The sequence below is a fragment of the Globicephala melas genome, chromosome 8 (assembly GCF_963455315.2).
Source record: "Globicephala melas chromosome 8, mGloMel1.2, whole genome shotgun sequence".
Taxonomy (NCBI): Eukaryota; Metazoa; Chordata; class Mammalia; order Artiodactyla; family Delphinidae; genus Globicephala; species Globicephala melas.
In genome coordinates, this window is record NC_083321.1 from 82,753,275 (window position 1) to 82,769,991 (window position 16,717).

General features: G+C 37.8%; 1 protein-coding gene across 1 annotated transcript in view; it reads left to right on the forward strand.

Moving 5' to 3' along the window:
- GUCY1A2 (guanylate cyclase 1 soluble subunit alpha 2) overlaps positions 1-16,717 on the forward strand; it is a 434,531-nt gene that overhangs the window by 85,823 nt on the left and 331,991 nt on the right. The gene's annotated exons all lie outside the window — the stretch shown is intronic.

Sequence of the window (16,717 nt, forward strand, 5' to 3'; positions counted from 1 at the left end):
CTGTCTTTTCTCCATTGTATATTCTTACCTCCTTTGTCATAGATTGATTGACTGTCATAGTGTGGGTTTATTTCTGGGCTCTCTATTCTATTCAGTTGATCTATGTGTCTGTTTTTGTGCTAGTAGTATGCTGTTTTGACTACTGTAGCTTTGTAGTATAATCTGAAGCCTGGGAGGGTGATATCTCCAGGTCTGTTCTTTATTTCTAAAGATTGCCTTGGCAATTTGGGGTCTTTTTTGGTTCCACATGAATTTTAGAATCATTTGTTCTAATTCTGTGAAAATATCATAGGTATTTTGTTAGGGATTATGTTAAATCTGTAGATTGCTTTGGGTAGTATGGCCATTTTAACAATATTAATTCTTCTAATCCAAGAGCATGGGATATCGTTCCACTTCTTTGTATCATCTTCAGTTTCCTTCATTAATGTTTAATAGTTTTCAGACTATAAGTTGTTCAGCTCCTTGGTTAAGTTTATTCCTAGCTATTTTATTCTTTTTGCTGCAATTTTAAGTGGGATTTTTTTTTTTTAACTTTCTCTTTCTGATCTTTCATTGTTAGTGTATATAATGGAACAGATTTCGATATGTTGCTCTTGTATCCTGTAACTTTGCTGAGTTTATTAGTTCTAATAGTTTTTAGATGGAGTCTTAAGGGTGTTCTATGTAAAGAATCATATCATATGCAAATAGGGACAGTTTTAATTTTTTACCTTCTAATTTGCATTCCTTTTATTTATTTTCCTTGTCTGATTGTGTCACTAGGACTTCTGATACTGTGTTAAATAGAAGTGGTCAGAGTGGGCATCCTTGTCTTTTTCCTGAATTGTTCCCATAGGTTTTGAAGTGTTGTGTTTCCATTGTCCTTTGTCTTGAGCTATCTTTTTACTTCCTCTTAGATTTCTTCATTGACCTAGTAGCTTTTTAGTTACATGTTGTTTAATCTCTACATGTTTGTGTTTTTCCCATTTTTCTTCCTGTAGTTGATTTCTAGTTTCATACCTTTATGGTCAGAAAAAATTACTTGATATAATTTCTATTCTTAAATTTGTTGAGACTGGTTTTGTGGCCTAGCCTGTGATCTATCCTGGAGAACATTCCATGTTCACTTGAAAAGAGTGTGTATTCTGCTGTTTTTGGATGTAATGTCCTATAGTTATAGAGTCCAAATGGCCTAGTGTGTCATTTAAGAACACTTTTTCCTTATTGATTTTCCATCTAGATGATCTGTCTATTGATGTCAGGGGGGTGTTAAGGTGCCCTACTCTTATTGTATTATTGTCAATTTCTCCTTTTTATGACTGTTAGTATTTGCTTTCTATATTTAGGTGTTCCTGTATTGGGTGCATATATGTTAATGAGTGTAATATCCTCTTCTTGCATCAATCCCATTATCATTATATAATGCACTTCTTTGTCTTTTATTATAGCCCTTGTTTTAAGTCTATTTTATCTGATATGAGTATTGCCATCCCTGCTTCCTTGTCATTTCCATTTACATGAAATAACTTTTTCCATCCCTTCACTTCCAGTTCACTGTGTGTCTTTCACCCTGAAGTGTCTATTGTAGGCAGTATATTGAAGAATCTCGTTTTCAATCCAGTCAGCCACCCTGTGTCTTTTGAATGGAGGTTTTAGACCATTGATACATAAAGTAGTTGTTGATAGTATGTAATTATTGCTATTTTATTACTTGTTTTTTGGTTGTTTTTGTAGTTCTTCCTTGTTCATTTCTTCTGTTTGTTTCTTCCCTTGTTGTTTGATGATTTTTTTTTAGTAACATGCTTGTGTTTCTTTTTGATTTTGGTATATGTAATTGTAGGTTTTTAATTTGTTGTTATCATGAGATTCACATATATTAACCAATAATTATATTTACTTGTTTTAAACTGGTAGTCATTTAAGCTCAAACACATTTTTAAAAATCTACATTTTTTTATTCCCTTCCCCCAATTTTGTGTTTTTTATGTCACATTTTACACCTTCATGCTTATCCCTTAACTGCTTATTGTAGTTATAGTTGCTTTTACAATTTTTTGTCTTTTAATCTAAATACTGGCTTATTTAAGTGGTTGATCTTCAATCTGTACAGTATATTTGTCTTTCCTAGTGGAAATCCCTTTCCTATAGATTCTTTCTTTTCCATTTAGGGAATACCCTTCAACTTTTTTTTAAGGTAAGTTTAGTATTGATGAATTCTTTTAGTTTTTGCTTTTATATGAAGTTTTTTTTTTTTTTTCAATTTCTCCAATTCTAAATGATAATCTTGCTGGGTAGAGTATCCCAGGTTGCAGATTTTTCCCTTTCAGGACTTTGAATATATCCTGCTACACCTTATGGTCTTTAAAATTTATGCAGAGAAATTAGCTGATAGACTTATGAGGGTTTCATTGTATATAATTCTTTGTTTTTCTCTTGCTGTCTTTGGAATTCTCTATCTTTAACTTTTGCTATTTTAATTATGATATGTCTTGGTGTAGATCTCTTTGGGTTCAGCATGTTTGGAACTCTCTGTGATTCCTGTATCTGGATGTCTGTTTCCTTCTTTAGGTTTGGGAAGTTTTCAGCCATAATTTCTTCAAATACATTTTCAATCCCCTTCTCCCTCTTTTCCTTTTCTGGACACCTGTAATGCAAATTTTGGAATGCTTAATGTTATTTTAAAGTTCTCTTAAATTGATTTTTTTTTTTTGGATTAGTTTTTCTCTCTGCTGTTCTCATTGGGTGATTTCTATTATTCTATTTTCCAGATCACTTATGTGTTCTTCTGTATCAATTAGTCTGCTACTCATTCTTGTAGTGTGTTTTTTATTTCAGCTATTGAATTATTCATTTCTGATTGGGTCTTTTTATATTTCCTAGTTCCTTGTTTAGAAAATTTCTTCTCCTTAATACAGTTAACATTTTTATTACCAATGTTTTGAATTTTTTATCTGGTGAATTGTTTATTTCTGTTTCATTATTTATTTTTTCAATGGTTTTCTCTTGCTCTTTCAATTGAGAGTAGTTCCTCTGCCTTTTCATTTTAGTTAACTTTCTCTACTTCTATGAATTTAGTTGAAACAGTTACCTATTTCAGTCTTGAAGGGATTTAGGGATTTTCTTATGTGGAATCATCTCTATGCAGACTATGTGTGCCCAAGGCCTTTGATGGGAGGGCTGGACTTGACATGGACAACAATTACGTCTTTCCTCAGTGTGTGCTGGTAACTATCGCCTTGACAGTGGATGGGGATCCAGGTAGAGGGGCTAGAGCCAGCACTGGACATGAGATGGGACTTCTTCTCTGCTCAGTGGCCATCACTGCCCTGTCAGAGGTGGGGGTCTGATCTCCAGTTCCTGGAGCAGAAGCCCTGAGGGTTGACCTTGAGCTGGCTCTGTTCCTTTTAAGTGTGTATTTTTTCCCTCTCTCTGCCCAGGGACTTTTGCCTCAGAGGAGCCGAAGTAGTAGGTTCCGGGGGCAGAGGTCTGATGCGCAGCATGTGTAGGTGTCTACAGCTCTACTGAGATGCAGCCTCAGCTGCAAGCCCCCTTTGTCACTCACAGGTGGTCATTGTCCTCTGCTTACACCACCCCCATCCTGTGTAAAGCTTCTCTCCTGGGCTGATGGGGTCCTGGGTAGATTCCTGGTGTGTGCTGGAAGGTTAGCTGTGGTTGAGTGGAGGCCATCAGATACCTGGGCTGCTTCTGAGGTGCTGCTTGAGTAAGTGCCAAAATGGCCACCTCTGCCCCACCTGAGCTCCCCCTGGGACTGGGTTGCCTCTGTGTCCCATGGTCAAGTCTTCTCTGGTCCTTCCCACCTTAGATGCAGTGCCATGGCATGGCATGGAGTAAGTGGGGCTGGGTGTTCACTTGACTCATGCTGGGGCATGCTGAGAGGCAGTTGCAGGATCCCCAGCAGCTGCCAGAGCAGACCTGTCTCTGACCTGCCTCTGGGGCTAGTCAGCATATGTTCACTTTTCAGGAGCTGAGTCCAGTCTTTTCCCTACCCTTCTATTTGTTGCAGTGGACCTCCAACTATACAAGGGGGTGTGTCTTCTCCACATAGGCCCCAGGACTGGAACGCCCAGTCTGTGGCTCTGCCTGCTCACCCCACAGGGTACTCACCTGAGTGTTTGTTCAAGTAATTGCCTTTTCCTCTGAGTCCCCTCTCAAGCGTACAGGTCCCAACCCAATTGCTATTCTTCCCTTCCTACCCAATTACATGTTTCTTGCTTACAGTCTTGGTTGAACAGGAGTCTTTCTTCTAGTTTCCAGTTAGTTTTCAGTGAGAATTGGTCCACATATATATTTACTTTAGATGTGTTTGTGGGGAGAGGTGAACTCCACATCCTCTTACTCTGTCATCTTGATCTCACTGCTTCCAAATTGAGATTCTGATGCAGATATTACTGAGGTTCATGCTGGCTTTCTTTCTTGATTTTTTTTAATGCCTGTAATGTTAAAATTACTGTAGAGTAAGTGTTATGTTACTATACAGTTACTGTATTCTGTATATATAAAGGACAGGGTAGATGATTACATGGTCAATAATATATTCCTTACAGTAATCCTCATGTTTAAAGTATACATTTTGCCATGTTTTTATTTTTGTTAGCAGGAAAGACTGCAACTCTGAACTTACAAAAGAAAGTGACCCTACTGTAGATCAGACATTATTTAGTTCTAGTGTAGGTTCTGATGAGTGGGAAATTAGCCCCTTTCATTAAAACTTGTTCAGAATCTTTCTTTAATTGTTCCTTTTATATTTAACTTAGAATCATTTTTTTTAGCTGGTAGCTTTCAGATTCAGTAAATTAAAACCTGAAGAGCTATTTTGAGTGTGTTGTCTACCTCCCAATTTTTAATGGTGCTCTCTTTATTTATATTAACATTTTTTATAAGTAAACAGTGCAATTATTTTTAGTAAATGTACATAATTGTGCAACTATCACAACAATTCAGTTTTAGAACACTTTATCACCCCAAAGTATCCTGTGCCCATTTGCAGTCAATCCCTGCTCTAACTCCCAACCCCAGGCAACCACCGGTCTACTTTCATCTCTATAAGATATCATTTCTAATAAATATATCATACAAATATGTAGTCTTTTTTTGGTCTGGCATAATGTTTTTGTTTTTTTTTCGGTACGCGGGCCTCTCACTGCTGCGGCCTCCCCCGCTGCGGAGCACAGGCTCCGAACGCGCAGGCTCAGCGGCCATGACCCATGGGCCCAGCCACTCCGCGGCACACGGGGTCCTCCCGGACCAGGGCACGAACCCGCATCCCCCGCATCAGCAGGTGGACTCTCAACCACTGCACCACCAGGGAAGCCCTGGCATAATGTTTTTGAGGTTTATTCATGTCATAGCATGTATGAACAATTTGTTCCTCTTTGGTACTGAACAGTATTCCATTGCATAGATATACAACACTTTGTTTACCCATTTATTAGTTGATAGACACTGGATTGTTTTCACATTTTGGCTATTATGAATACTGTTGCAATGCATGCAAGCGTTTTTCTTCCATACATTTACATTCTCTTGGGACAATTCCTAGGAGAGGAATTACTATGTCATATGATAAGTATATGTTTAACTTTTTAAAGAAATTTCTACACTGTTTAACAAAGAGGCTGTGCCATTTCACATTTGAACAGCAATGTATGGGGGTTTAAGTTTCTTCACATCCTCACCAACTCTTCATATTGTCACTCTTTTTGATCATAAGCATCCTATTGGGTGCTGAGTGATGGGTGTTTAATGTACATTTCCCCAATGATTAATGATGTTAAGCATCTTTTCTTGTGCTTATTAGCTAGTGGTATATTTTATTGTGGTTGTATGTCTAGTCAAATATTTTGTTAATTTTTTTTTTTTTTTTTTTTTTGTGGTACGCAGGCCTCTCACTGTTGTGGCCTCTCCCGTTGCGGAGCACAGGCTCTGGACGCATGGGCTCAGCAGCGGCGGCTTACTGGCCTAGCCACTCCGTGGCATGTGGGATCTTCCCAGACCGGGGAACAAACCCGTGTCACCTGCATTGGCAGGCAGACTCTCAACCACTGCGCCACCAGGGAAGCCCGTGCCACCAGGGAAGCCCTTTTGTTCATTTTTAATTGTGGTTTTTGTCTCCCTATTATTGAATTGTATTTTTTTTTGAGAGTGTACAATTTTATTTCATTTTATTTATTTTTTAACATCTTTATTGGAGTATAACTGCTTTACATTGTTCTGTTAGTTGCTGCTGTATAACGAAGTGATCCAGCTATACGTATACATATATACCCATATCCCCTCCGTCTGGCGTTTCCCTTCCACCCTCCCTATCCCACCCCTCTAGGTGGTCACAAAGCATGAGCTGATCTCCCTGTGCTATGTGGCTGCTTCCCACTAGCTATCTGTTTTATATTTGGTAGTGTATATATGTCAATGCCACTCTCTCACTTCGTCTCAGCTTAACCTTCCCCCTCGCCATGTCCTCAGGTACATTCTCTACATCTACATCTTTATCCCTGTCCTGCCCCTAGGTTCATCAGAACCGTTTTTTTTTTTTTTTAGATTCCATATATATGAGTTAGGATATGATATTTGTTTTTCACTTTCTGATGTACTTCACTCTGTATGACAGACTCTAGGTCCATCCACCTCACTATAAATAACTCAATTTCATTTCTTTGTATGGCTAAGTAATATTCCATTGTATATATGTGCCACATCTTCTTTATCCATTCACCTGTCGATGAACACTTACACTGCTTCCATGACCTGGCTATTGTAAATAGTGCTACAATGAACACTATGGTACATGACTCTTTTTGAATTATGGTTTTCTCAGGTTATATGCCCAGTAGTGGGATTACTGGGATGTGTGGTAGTTCTATTTTTCATTGTTTAAGGAACCTCCATATTGTTCTCCATAGTGGCTATATCAATTTACATTCCCACCAACAGTGCAAGAGTGTTCCCTTTTCTACACACCCTCTCCAGCATTTATTGTTTGTAGAGTTTTTGATGATGGCCGTTCTGACTGGTGTGAGGTGATACTTCATTGTAGTTTTCATTTGCATTTCTCTAATGATTAGTGATGTTGAACTTCCTTTAATGTGTTTGTTGGCAATCTGTATATCTTCTTTGGAGAAATGTCTATTTAGGTGTTCTGCCCATTTTTGGATTGGCTTTCTGTTTTTTTGATATTGAGCTTCACGAGTTGCTTGTAAATTTTGGAGATTAATCCTTTGTCAGTTGCTTCATTTGCAAATATTTTCTACCATTCTGAGGGTTGTCATTTTGCCTTGTTTATGGTTTCTTTTGATGTGCAAAAGTTTTGGGTCTCATAGGTCCCATTTGTTTATTTTTGTTTCCATTTCTCTAGGAGGTGGGTCAAAAAGCGTCTTGCTGTGATTTATGTGAAACAGTGTTCTGCCTATGTTTTCCTCTAAGAGTTTGATAGTTTCTGGCCTTACATTTAGGTCTTTAATCCTTTTTTTTTTTTTTTTGTGGTACATGGGACTGTCACAGTTGTGGCCTCTCTCGTTGCAGAGCACAGTCTCTGGACATGCAGGCTCAGTGGCCATGGCTTACAGGCCCAGCCCCTCCATGGCATGTGGGATCTTCCTGGACCGGGGAATGAATCTGTGTCCCCTGCATTGGCAGGTGGACTCTCAACCACTGTGCCACCAGGGAAGCCCTTTCATCCATTTTGAGTTTATTTTTGTGTATGGTGTTAGGGAGTGTCCCAATTTCATTCTTTTGCATGTAGCTGTCCAGTTTTCCCTTCACCACTTATTGAAGAGGCTGTCTTTTCTCCTTTGTATATTCTTGCCTCCTTTATCAAAGATAAGGTGACCATATGTGCATGCATTTATCTCTGGGCTTACTATCCTCTTCAATTGATCTATATTTTCTGTTTTTGTGCCAGTACCATACTGTCTTCATTATTGTAGATTTGTAGTATAGTCTGAAGTCAGGGAGCCTGGTTCCTCCAGCTCCGTTTTTCTTTCTCAACATTGCTTTGACTATTCAGGGTCTTTTGTGCTTCCATACAAATTATGAAATTTTTTGTTCTAGTACTGTGAATAATACCATTGGTAGTTTGATAGGGCTTGCATTGAATCTGTAGATTGTTTTGGGTAGTATAGTTATTTTCACAATGTTGATTCTTGCAATCCAAGAACATGGTATATCTCTCAATATGTTTGTATCATCTTTAATTTCTTTCATCAGTGTCTTATAGTTTTCTGCATACAGGTCTTTTGTCTCTTTAGGTAATTTTATCCCTAGGTATTATATTCATTTTGTTGCAATGGTAAATGGGAGTGTTTCCTTAATTTCTCTTTCAGATTTTTCATCATTAGTGTATAGAAATGCAAGAGATTTCTGTGCATTAATTTTGTATCTTGCTACTTTTCCAAATTCATTGATTAGCCCTAGTAGTTTTCTGGTAGCCTCTTTATGATTCTGTATGTAAAGTGTCATGTTATCTGCAAACAATGACAGTTATACTTCTTCTTTTCCGATTTGGATTCCTTTTTTTTCTTTTTATTCTCTGATTGACATGACTAAAACGTCCAAAACTATGTTGAATAATAGTGGTGAGAGTGGGCAGTCTTGTATTGTTCCTGACCTTAGTGGAAATGTTTTCAGTTTTTCACCATTGAGAACCATGTTGGCTGTGGGTTTGTCATATATGGCCTTTATTATGTTGAGGTAAGTTCCCTCTATGCCTACTTTCTGGAGGGTTTTTTTTTATCATAAATGGGTGTTTAATTTTGTTGAAAGCTTTTTCTTCATCTATTGAGCTTATAGTATGTTTTTTATCCTTCAGTTTGCTAATGTGTTGTATCCCATTGATTGATTTGCGTATATTGAAGAATCTTTGCATTGCTGGGATAAACCCCACTTGATCATGGTGTATGATCCTTTTAATGTGCTGTTGGATTCTGCCTGCTAGTATTCTGTTGAAGATTTTTGTTTCTGTGTTCATCAGTGATATTGCCCTGTAGTTTTCTTTTTTTTATGACATCTTTGTCTGGTTTGGTATCAGGGTGACGGTGGCATCATAGGATGAGTTTGGAAGTGTTCCTCCTTCTGCTATATTTTGCAAGAGTTTGAGAAGGATAGGTGTTCACTCTTCTCTAAATGTTTGATAGAATTTGCCTGTGATGCCATCTGGTCCTGGGCTTTTGTTTGTTGGAAGATTTTTAATCACAGTCTCAATTTCAGTGCTTGTGATTGGTCTTTTTATATTTTCTACTTCTTCCTGGTTCACTCTCAGAATGTTGTAACTTTCTAAGAATTTGTCCATTTCTTCCAGGTTGTCCATTTTATTGCCATATAGTTGCTTGTAGTAATCTCTCACAACCCTTTGTATTTCTGCAGTGTAAGTTGTTACTTCTCCCTTTTCATTTCTACTACTGTTGATTTGAGTCTTTTCCCTTTTTTTCTTGATGAGTCTGGCAAATGGTTTATTAATTTTGTTTATCTTCTCAAATAACCAGCTTTTAGTTTTATTGATCTTCACTATTGTTTCCTTCATTACTTTTTCATTTATTTCTGACCTGATCTTTATGATTTCTTTCCTTCTTCTAACTTTGGGTTTTTTTGTTGCCATTTCTCTAATGGCTTTATGTGTAAGGTTAGGTTGTTTATTTGAGGTGTTTCCTGTTTCTAAAGGTAGGATTGTATTGCCATAAACTTCCCTCTTAGAACTGCTTTTGCTCCATCCCATAGGTTTTAGGTTGTCGTGTTTTGATTATCATTTGCTTCTAGGTATTTTTTCATTTACTCTTTGTTTTCTTCAGTGATCTATTGGTTATTTAGTAGCATATTGTTTAGGCTCCATGCTTTGTATTTTTTACAGATTTTTTCCTGTAATTGATATATAGTGTCATTGCGTTGTGGTCGGAAAAGATACTTGATACGATTTCAAGTTTCTAAAATTTACCAAGACATGATTTGTGACCCAAGATATGATTTATCCTGGAGGATGTTTCATGAGGACTTGAGAGGAGAGTGTATTCTGTTGTTTTTGGTTGGAATGTCCTGTAAATATCAATTAAGTCCATCTTGTTTAATGTGTTATTTAAAGCTTGTGTTTTCGTATTTAGTTTCATTTTGGATGATCTGTCCATTGCTGAAAGTGGGTTATTAAAGTCTCCTACTATGATTGTGTTACTGTCGATTTCCCCTTTATGGTTGTTAGCATTTGTCTTATGTACTGAGGGGCTCCTATGTTGGGTGCATAAGTATTTACAATTATTATATCTTCTTCCTGCATTGATCCATTGATCACTATATAGTGTCCTTCTTTGTCTCTTTTAATAGTCTTTAATGTCTATTTTGTCTGATATGAGAATGGCTGCTCCAGATTTCCTTTGATTTCCATTTGCATGGAATATCTTTTTCCAACCCCTCACTTTCAATCTATATGTGTCCCTAGGTCTGAATTGGGTCTCTTGTAGACAGCGTATATATGGATCTTGTTTCTGTATCCATTTAGCTAGTCTATGTTTTTTGGTTGGCATTTAACCATTTACATTAAGGCAATTATCAATATGTATGTTCCTATTACCATTTTATTAATTGTTTTGAGTTTGTTATTTTGTGTCTTTTCCTTCTCTTGTGTTTCCGGCATAGAGAAGTTCCTTTAGTATTTGTTTTAAAGCTGGTTTGTTGGTGCTGAATTCCCTTAGCTTTTGTTTGTCTATAAAGGTTTTAATTTCTCCATCGAATCTGAATGAGATCCTTGCTGGGTCAAGTAATCTTGGTTGTAAGTTTTTCCTTTTCATCACTTTAAATATGTCCTGCCACTCCCTTCTGGCTTGCAGAGTTTCTGGTGAAAGATCAGCTGATAATCTTAAGGGGAATCCCTTGTATGTTATTTGTTGCTTTTTCCTTGCTGCTTTTAATATTTTTTCTTTGTACTTAATTTTTCATTGTTTGATTAATATGTGTCTTGGCATGTTTTTCCTTGGATCTGTCCTGTCTGGGACTCTCTGTGCTTCCTGGACTTGACTGACTATTTCCTTTCCCATAATAGGGACGTTTTCGAGTATAATCTCTTCAAATATTTTCTCAGCCCCTTTCTTTTTCTCTTCTTCTTCTGGGACCCCTATAATTAGAATGTTGGTGCATTTAATGTTGTCCCAGAGGTCTCTGAGATTGTCATCATTTCTTTTCATTCTTTTTTCTTTATTCTGCTCTGTGGTAGTTATTTCCCCTATTTTATCTTCCAGATCATTTATCCGTTCTTCTTCCTCAGTTTTTCTGCCATTGATTCCTTCTAGAGAATTTTTAATTTCATATATTGTGTTTTTTATCATTGTTTGTTTGCTCTTTAGTTCTTCTAGGTTCTTGTTAAACATTTCTTGTATTTTCTTCATTCTATTTTTGAGCTTTTGGATCATCTTTACTATCATTACTGTGAATTCTTTTTCAGGTAGACTGCCTATTTCCTCTTCATTTGTTTGGCCTCATGGGTTTTTACTTTGCTCCATCATCTGCTGTGTATTTCTCTGTCTTCTCATTTTGTTTAACTTACTGTGTTTGGGGTCTCCTTTTCACAGCCTGCAGGTTTGCAATTCCCATTGTTTTTGGTGTCTGCCCCCAGTGGGTATGGTTGGTTTTGTGGGTTGTGTGGGTTTCCTGGGGGAGGAGAGTGGTGCCTGTGTTCTGGTGGATGAGGCTGCATCTTGTCTTTGTGTCTGACAGGACCATGTCCGCTGGTGTGTTTTGGGGTGTCTGTGAACTTATTATGATTTTAGGCAGCCTCTCTGCTAATGGTTGTGGCTGTGTCCCTTTCTTGCTGGTTGTTTGGCATGGGATGTCCAGCACTGGAGCTTGTTTGTCTTTGAGTGGAGGTGGGTCTTAATGTTGAGATGGAGATCTCTGGGAGAGCTCTCACCGATTGATATTACATCAGGCTCGTAGGTCCCTGTTGGTCCAAGGTGCAGTACTTGGCTCTCCCACCTCAGATACTCTGGCCTGGCACCGGCCAGAGCACCAAGATCCTGTCAGCCACATGGCTTACATGTAAATGAGTTAAATTCTCCAATCCAAAGGCACAGGGTGGCCAGACTTCTGCACTCTGCTCAGTCCTCCTGCCGGGCATTGTCCTCCTGCCGGGCATTGTCCTCCAGTCCTGGTTGATATGGAGCGACTGCTTTGGATCCAGATCCAGCTGCATTTCCTGGCATCTAGAAGTAGCAGCTGTTGCCCCCATCTTCCCCTTTCCTGCCACAACTCGTCAGGATACTGGAGTGTCCGAGGTTCCACCCCTCATGCTGCTCACAGTGCTGATCCCATCGGTATTGATTTTTGTCATAAGAATTCACCGTTATTTATTTAATCATTCTTTTATCGATGGAGTTGAAGATATTTCCATTTTTATTATTTTTTTGGTGAATAACTTTTATACATGGATCTGTGCCTGCCTTTCTGTTTATTATCTTAGTAAACTTGGTGACTCAAGGGTATGGATATATTTAAGGTTCTTAATATATATTGTTAATTTTATTTCAAAGAAGTTTTACCAATATACCTTCCCAATGTCAGTAATAATTGTGCCAGATGACCCAGCATTTGCACTCTTGAATATTATCCCAGAGAAACAAAGAATTATCCTCATACAAACACCTATACAGGAATTTTTTTTTTTTTTTGAGGTATGCGGGCCTCTCACTGTTGTGGCCTCTCCCATTGTGGAACACAGGCTCCGGACGTGCAGGCTCAGCGGCCATGGCTCATGGACCCAGCCTCTCTGCAGCATGTGGTATCTTCCCAGACTGGGGCATGAACCCGTGTCCCCTGAATCGGCAGGCAGACTCTCAATCACTGTGCCACCAGGGAAGCCCTATACAGGAATTTTAATAGAGAATTTATTCATAGTAGCTAAAAACTGGAAACAAGCTAGGTGTCCTTTAATGGGCAAAAGGTTAAACAACCTGTGGTCTCTCCATATCATGGAATAAAAAGGATGACACTGTTGATAAGTGCAAAACTTGGATGAATCTTCAAAGAATTATGCTGAGTGAATATGACAACCCCAAAAGATAAAATGTTGCATGATTCCATTTATATGAATTTTTGAAGTGAGAAAAGAAAATGAATAGCTTAGTAGTTGCCTTGGTTTAAGGATAGGGGAGGGGCAAGCAGCGCCAAATATGGTTATAAAGGGGCCACACAAGGAATCCTTGTGAGGATGGAACTATTCTGCATCTTGACTGGTGGTGGATACACAAACCTATATACATGTGATAAAATTGCATAAAACTAAATACACACATCATTGAATCCAAGTTGGGAGATCTTTAGTGCAAGACTGGTGGTGGATTGTATCAATGTCAGTATTTATTTTGTGATATTGTGTTGTAATTTTGCAAGATGTTAACACTGGGGAAACTGGGGAAAGGACATACGAGATCTCTATTATTTTTTACAACTGAATATTAATCTACAATCATCTCAAAATAAAAAGTTTTATTAGAAACAATGATGTATGAAATTTATCATGTAGCTTTAGTAATTTCTATATAATAAAAGTTGTGTTCTTTGATGACTTTTCTGTAATGTAATTAGGAAATTGTCCCTTTCTTTCTACTATTACTAGCCAATAGGTATTCATTCAGTATACAGCTGAAACGTTTCCTTGTTTCCCTGCCCCCATATTCTTCTTTTACGTTTTAGTAATTTTTGCAGTGCAATATGTATCACAATTACAAAAATATTTATTTATCTTCTAGCCATTTTGTTTGGACATGATCACACATCTTTCACTGATGTATCTCTATGGTAGCTCCGACCTAAGCCTGATTTTTAAATTTTTGTTTTTGTTTTCTTCAACTATAGTGTAATTACCAAAGGACTACTAGTTTAGCACTGGTTGTATTAGTGCATAGTGAACTGATTTGTATGCTGGAGGTCAGTAAGAAATGCTGTTAAAAGTGTTCTCTTATCAAAAAAGATACTGATTTTACTTTTGAAAAAAATTATGGATGATTTTTATTTTCATCTTTATTGACATTTATTTTTTAACATCTTTATTGGAGTATAATTGCTTTACAATGATGTGTTACTTTCTGCTTTATAACAAAATTAATCAGCTATAAATATAAATATATACCCATATCTATTCCCTCTTGTATCTCCCTCCCTCCCACCCTCCCTATCCCACCCCTCTAGGTGGTCACAAAGCACCCAGCTGATCTCCCTGTGCTATGTTGCTACTTCCCACTAGCTATCTATTTTACAATTGGTAGTACATATAAGTCCATGCCACTCTCTCAGTTCTTCCCAGCTTACCCTTCCCCCTCCCCATATCCTCAAGTCCATTCTCTAGTAGGTCTGCATCTTTATTCCCATCCTGCCCCTAAGTTCTTCTTAATATATATATATATTTTTAGATTCCATATATATGTGTTAGCATGCCTTATTTGTTTTTCTCTTTCAGACTTACTTCACTCTGCATGACAGACTCTAGGTCCATCCACCTCACTACAAAAAACGCAATTTTATTTCTTTTTATGGCTAATATTCCATTACATATATGTGCCACATCTTCTTTACCCATTCATCTGGTGATGGATACTTAGGTTGCTTCCATGTCCTGGCTATTGTAAACAGAGCTGCAATGAACATTGTGGTACATGACACTTTTTGAATTATGGTTTTCTCAGCATATATGCCCAGTAGTGGGATTGCTGGGTCATACGGTAGTTCTATTTTTAATTGTTTAAACAATCTACGTAGTGTTCTCCATAGTGGCTGTATCAATTTACATTACCACCAAGAGTGCAAGAGGGTTCCCTCTTCTCCACACCCTCTCCAGCATTTATTGTTTGTAGATTTTTTAATTCTGACTAGTGTGAGTTGATACCTCATTGTAGTTTTGATTTGCAATTCTCTAATGATTAGTAATGTTGAACTTCCCTTCATGTGTTTGTTGGCAATCTGTATATCTTCTTTGGAGAAAAGTCTGTTTAGGTCTTCTGCCCATTTTTGGATTGGGTTGTTTGTTTTCTTGATATTGAGCTGCATGAGCTGCTTATAAATTTTGGAGATTAATCCTTTGTCAGTTGCTTAATTTGCAAATATTTTCTCCCATTCTGTGGGTTGTTTTATCGTCTTATTTATGGTTTCCTTTGCTGTGCAAAACCTTTTAAGTTTTATTAGGTCCCGTTTGTTTATTTTGTTTTAATTTCCATTTCTCTAGGAGGTGGGTCAAAAAGGATCTTGCTGAGATTTATGCCATAGAGTGTTCTGCCTATGTTTTACTCTAAGGGTTTTATAGTATCTGGCCTTACATTTAGGTCTTTAATCCATTTTGACTTTATTTTTATGTATGGTGTTAGGGAGTGTTCTAATTTCATTCTGTTTTTTTTTTTGCGGTACACGGGCCTCTCACTGCTGTGGCCTCTCCCACTGTGGAGCACAGGCTCTGGACATGCAGGCCCAGCGGCCATGGCTCGCAGGCCCAGCCACTCCACAGCATGTGGGACTCTCCCGAACCGGGGCATGAATCTGCGTCCCCTGCATTGGCAGGCGGACTCTCAATCACTGCGCCACCAGGGAAGCCCCTAATTTCATTCTTTAATATGTAGCTGTCCCGTTTTCCCAGCACCACTTACTGAAGAGGCTGTCTTTTCTCCATTGTATATTCTTGCCTCCTTTATCAAAAATAAGGGGACCATATGTGCGTGGGTTTCTCTCAGGGCTTTCCATCCAGTTCCATTGATCTATATTTCTATTTCTGTGCCAGTACCATACTGTCTTGATTACTGTAGCTTTGTAATATAGTCTGAAGTCAGGGAGCCTGCTTCTTCCAGCTTCACTTTTCTTTCTCAAGATTACTTTGGCTATTCGGGGTCTTTTGTGTTTCCATACAAATTTTGAAATTTTTGGTTCTTGTTCTGTGACAAATGCCATTGGTAGTTTGATAGGGATTGCATTCAATCTGTACATTGCTTTAGGTAGTATAGTCATTTTCACAGTGTTGAGTCTTCCTGTCCAAGAACATGGTATATCTCTCCATCTATTTGTATCATCTTCAATTTCTTTCATCAGTGTCTTATAATTTTCTGCCTACAGGTCTTTTGTCTCCTTAGGTAGGTTTATTCCTAGGTATTTTATACTTTTACTTGAAAGGTTAATGCGAGTTTTTCCTTAGTTTCTCTTTCAGATTTTTCATCATTAGTGTATAGGAATGCAAGAGATTTCTGTGCATTAATTTTACATCCTGCTACATTACCATATTGATTGATTAGCTCTAGTAGTTTTCTTGTACCATGTTTAGGATTGTTTATGTGTAGTATCATGTCATCTGCAAACAGTGACAGCTTTACTTCTTCTTTTCTGATTTGGATTCCTTTTATTTCCTTTTCTTCTCTGATTGCTGCAGCTAAAACTTCCAAAACAATGTTAAATAATAGTGGTGAGAGTGGGCAACCTTGTCTTCTTCCTGATCTTAGTGGAAATGTTTTCAGTTTTTCCCCATTGAGAATGATGTTGGCTGTGGGTTTGTCATATATGGCCTTTATTATGTTGAGGAAAGTTCCCTGTATGCCTACTTTCTGCAGGGTTTTTATCTTAAATGGGTGTTGAATTCTGTTGAAAGCTTTTTCTGCATCTATTGACATGATCATATGGTGGGGTTTTTTTTTTTTGAGTTTTATTTTTTTTCTTTCTTTCTTTCTTTCTTTATTTTGCAGTATGCAGGCCTCTCACTGTTGTGGCCTCTCCT